Source organism: Acomys minous, assembly GCF_964271855.1.
Source record: "Acomys minous genome assembly, chromosome: 3".
Classification (NCBI taxonomy): domain Eukaryota; kingdom Metazoa; phylum Chordata; class Mammalia; order Rodentia; family Muridae; genus Acomys; species Acomys minous.
The window spans coordinates 29,345,780-29,350,518 of record NC_140485.1 but is presented as its reverse complement, the minus strand read 5'-3'; positions in this window follow the sequence as shown (position 1 = coordinate 29,350,518).

Sequence of the window (4,739 nt, the reverse complement as noted above, 5' to 3'; positions counted from 1 at the left end):
GCAATTTTCCTGTTTGCATTTCATCATGACTGGGTCTTTTTTCTCATTAAAGGGAAATTTTCAACACACAGCATTTCAGCTGTCTGACTTTGCTTTCCCAGTCCTCGTTGCTGTCATTTTCCTTGTAATTGCATTTCTAGGATATCACTTGAAAGACCACTTCCTTTCTTAAACGCACAGCTCATTAGCAAACTATCATTATTGGAAGTTCTCATCTTATTGCAATGCACCTCTGAAAAGTTTCTGTTCCTGTTTGCTCTACAGGAAGCAAACAGATAAATGATTGATGGGTGTGATAAGCCCTTCAGGTGCCTTCTCCTATGCGCTGTTCAAAAATTATGTGGAGATCCAGCACTTGGGAGGCAGAGGCAGGTGGATCACTGTGAGTTCAAGGCCAGCCTGGTCTACAAAGTGAGTCCAGAACAGCCAGGGCTGCATAGAGAAATCCGGTCTCAAAACAAATAAATTATGTGCAGGCCAGAAGAGGGCACCAGATCTCATTCTAGATGGGTGTGAGCCACCATGTAGGTGCTGGGAATTGAACTCAGGACCTTTGGAAGAACAGCTGGTGCTCTTAACCTCTGAGCCACCTCTCCAGCCTGTCTGTAAGTATTTTTAAGTAAAGTTTCTTTGATGAAACGAACTCACCAATTGACTAGACTGGCTGACCAGTGAGCCCCCGGGAACCACCTTGTCCAGGCTTTTACATGGGTGCTGGGATTCTAAACTCAGGTCCTTATGCCTTCATGACAAGCACAGAACCCCACGGGCCATGGCCGCAGCTCCTGGTACATGTCTGTTTTGTTGTGTATTCCGGCAATAGGGTTCACAGCACGTAGTCCAGATTCCTCGTATTCTCCGTGGGTGAGTGTTTTGCTTGCACATATGTCTACGCACTTGTGTGGCCTGTTCTCGGGGAGGCCAGAGGAGGGTGCCAGATGCCCTGGAACTGGACTTACACATGGTTCTGAGCTGCATGTGGGTGCTGGGAATTGAACGCGGGTTCTCTGAAAGAGCAGCAAGAGCTCCTACGCCCTGACCCGCCTCTCCAGCCCCTAGATTCCTTGTATTCTCGCTCCTTCTGCCTCCATCCCCCAAGCACTGGGATCCCATAAACCACCACACACAGCCTCCTTTTCTTTCTCTTTTTAATTAATTTTATTTTATGTGCATTGATATTTTACCTGCATGTATGTCTGTGTGAGGGTGACAGATCTTGGAGTTATAGACAGCTTTGAGCTGCCACGTGGGTGCTGGGAATTGAACCCGGATCCTTTGGAAGAACAGTCTGTGCTCTTAACCGCCGAGCCATCTCTCCAGCCCCTACATCCTCCTTTTCGAAGGGCGAAGTCTTAGTATGTGCTCATGGCCTTTTGCAACGTGCACCACTCTAATGTCGTCCAGTCCCCACTGTGTCCTAACACACTTCTAATAGAACTATTGATCCCATTTTTCCCATCTCCCTCCCTGTCTCAGGATTCGGAATTCCAAGTCATATTATTCAATGACAAAAAATTCCAACTGGCCTCACTCAATAGCCGAGTAGTAGTTCCTGCTACCTCCACTTCTGCAGCCTCCTTGATTCTGTTTCCAAGTTTAATTCTCTAAATTCCCCATCATTTATAAAAGCCACCCATATTTCCAATAAATTCCTTTTTTGCTTACATTTTAGCCGAGTCAGTTCTTTGACTTGGAAAAAAAAAAAAGAGCCGGGGGTGGGGGTACCCAACAGAACAGACACATGGCCGTTCTCTTCCTCCCCACCTTACCTCTCACCATCGTGCCCTGTATGCTTTTTCCTCTCTTTGACAGGGAAATCCTTCTGTTGTCGCAGAGCACTGTCTCCTGCATCCCGAGCAGCTTGTGCACACACTTCAGCTCTGGGACAACTGCCACTCCTCCCTAAGTCTTCTCTGCCGTGGTCCCGCCGCCACACGGACTGGCACACACTGAACACTAACTGGGACTTAAACACTATTATTCCCGTCTCCTATAACATCCTAAGGGGCTTGGTTTGTTTTTGAGAGGAACTTACATTATTGATGGATTGAACTCAGGTCATGGGACTTGGTGGTAAGCACCTTTGCCTGCAGAGCCAGCTCCTTTTTTTTTTTTTTTTTTAAAGAAAATTATTTACAGCCGGGCGTGGTGGCGCACGCCTTTAATCCCAGCACTCGGGAGGCAGAGGCAGGCGGATCGCTGTGAGTTCAAGGCCAGCCTGGTCTACAAAGCGAGTCCAGGACAGCCAAGGCTACACAGGGAAACCCTGTCTCGCAAAACCAAAAAAAAAAAATTATTTATTCAACACACAACAAGAAGGTGATGAGTGGGGGCTGGAGAGATGAATCAACTGTTAACGAGTACTGGCTGCTCTTGCGGAAGGGCTGAGTCTGCTTCTCAGCTGTTGACTCCAGTCCTAGGAGATGCAGTGCTCTCTTCTGGCCTCCATGAGTACTACATGCATGCATAAGGCTCACTGACGCACATGTAGGCACAGTACCCCGACAGGCAACTAAATAAGTAGCCAGGCAGTGGTGGCGCACGCCTTTAATCCCAGCACTGGGGAAGCAAAGGCAGGCGGATCTCTGTGAGTTCTAGGCCAGCCTGGTGTACAAAGTGAGTCCAGGACAGCCAAGGCTAACACAGAGAGACCCTGTCTCAAACAAACGTGTGTGTGTGTGTGTGTGTGTGTGTGTGTGTGTGTGTGTGTGTGTGTGTGTAATTTTAAAAAAGAACAGGATCTAAGCAGTAACTGGAGTCCCACCTGCAGCCCAGTTTTTTCCCTCTCTTTTTCAATGCCATACGATTTTCATTTTTAATGTCCTTCCTCCTTTTCTTAATGAAGGACAGTGACAGCTGTTAGAGGTAAACAGTTGATGACTACTTCTGGCTACAATGTAAACTAGAGGCCAGGAAATGAAGCTTGGGGTTTTGATGCGTCAGGAGCCTCAGTGACTACTTCTGCATTCTGGAGTCCTTAAATTCCCCCAAGTGCATTACTGTTTACAACTTGAAAGCCACCTGACAACTGAAGCTAAGTTCTTTAATAAGAACTTGGTAATAAAAACAAACCAAGGCCAAGTGTCTTTAGGAACAGCACGTTCCAGGAAGGGAGAGGAGGGAGGAAAAGAGTTGTCTTTATTGTGCAATGTGTTTGGATGCCGTCCATCCGTCGTCATTTGTGCTTTGACAATTTCACACATGCATCTAATATATTGATTACTCTCCCCCCACGGTCTCTCATCTCCTGCCCCCTCCTTATCAAGTGGCCCCCCCACCAGTTCCTTTTGCAGATTCATGACTTTTGGGCGGTTGTTTTGCTTTGTTTTGTTTTTCTAGACAGAGTTTCTCTGTGCAGCCCTGGCTGTCCTGGACTTGCTTTGTAGACCAGGCGGGGTCTGGGGTTTTTTGAGACCCATTTAGTTTAACCAGGGCCAACTGTGACCACTGGATTGGAACTAACCACTGGAGCCTGTTAGGGTGACCAGCAGGTACACAACTAATGACAATGTTCTCTGCTCACGGGTCTGTCAGTAGGAAATAAATCAGCACTGAGGGGTATGGCCTGAAGCCCTCTTCCATGTAAGCTTCTCAGACCTGTGCGTTCTTATTTTGTTGTTGTTTTGGGTTGGGTTTTTGTTTGTTTTTAGTTTTTCAAGAGGGTTTTCCTGTGTTATCTTTGCTGTCCTGGACTTGCTTTGTAGACCAGGCTGGTAATCCACCTGCCTCTGCCTCCCAAATGCTGGGATTATAGGGATGGGCCACCACTCGGCGCTGTTGTTTTGTTTTTTAAGACAGGGGTTATCTTGGAAAGGGGGTGGTTAGCCAGGGTCTCACTGTGTAGGCCTGATATCCTGGAACTCCATCTGTAGACCAGGCAAGACCTCAAACTCAGAGATCTACCTGCCTCTGCCTCCCAAGCGCTGGGATTAAAAGGTGTGTGATACCACCACTTGGACTTTTCCTTTTTGGGGAGACAGGCCCATTCTTGTGTAGTCATCTGCAGCTGTTGAGAGTTTGTGTTGCAGTGGGTGTGTCTTCTCCAGAAGAAGGTATGTGTAGCCCTTCTGTCTCTGGCTCCTCATTGTTTTCTACCTTCTGTTCTGCAGTGTTCCCTGAGCCTTCGAGGAAATGGTAGAAATGTCTTGTTTAGGGCTGGGATCCAATGCCCCCCATCTGATTTCTGAGAATACAAGGTGCAAAGATATTTGTACAGGCAAAACACTCATATACATAACATAAAAATTAAAATTTAAAAGCTCTCATTTTAAAATGCTTTTTCGTTTAAAAGCACTCATTTAGTTTTGATTTTGAGATGGGTCTCCTGTACACAGGTAGGCTTTGAACTCACTATATAGCTGAGAATGCCCTTGAATTTTGGGGCCTCCTGCTTCTTCCTCCCAAGGGCTAGGATTGCAGGTGTGTACCACCATATCTAGAACACAGATTCCCCACCCCCACCCCAAGACAGGGTTTCTCTGTGTAGCCCTGGCTGTCCTGGACTCACCTTGTAAACCAGGCTGCCCTCAAACTCACAGATTAAAGGTGTGTGCCACTACTGCTGGCTTTGTTTATAGAGACAGGGCTTCTCTGGGTAGTCTCCCATGTGCTGGGATTAAAAGCATGCGCCACTACACCCATCAGAACACAGACTTCTAAACAAGACTCCAGCTCTAGAAATTCCGATGTTACTCTAAAATCTTCACACTCCACTCAAAAAACGAGAAAGAGAGATGCTC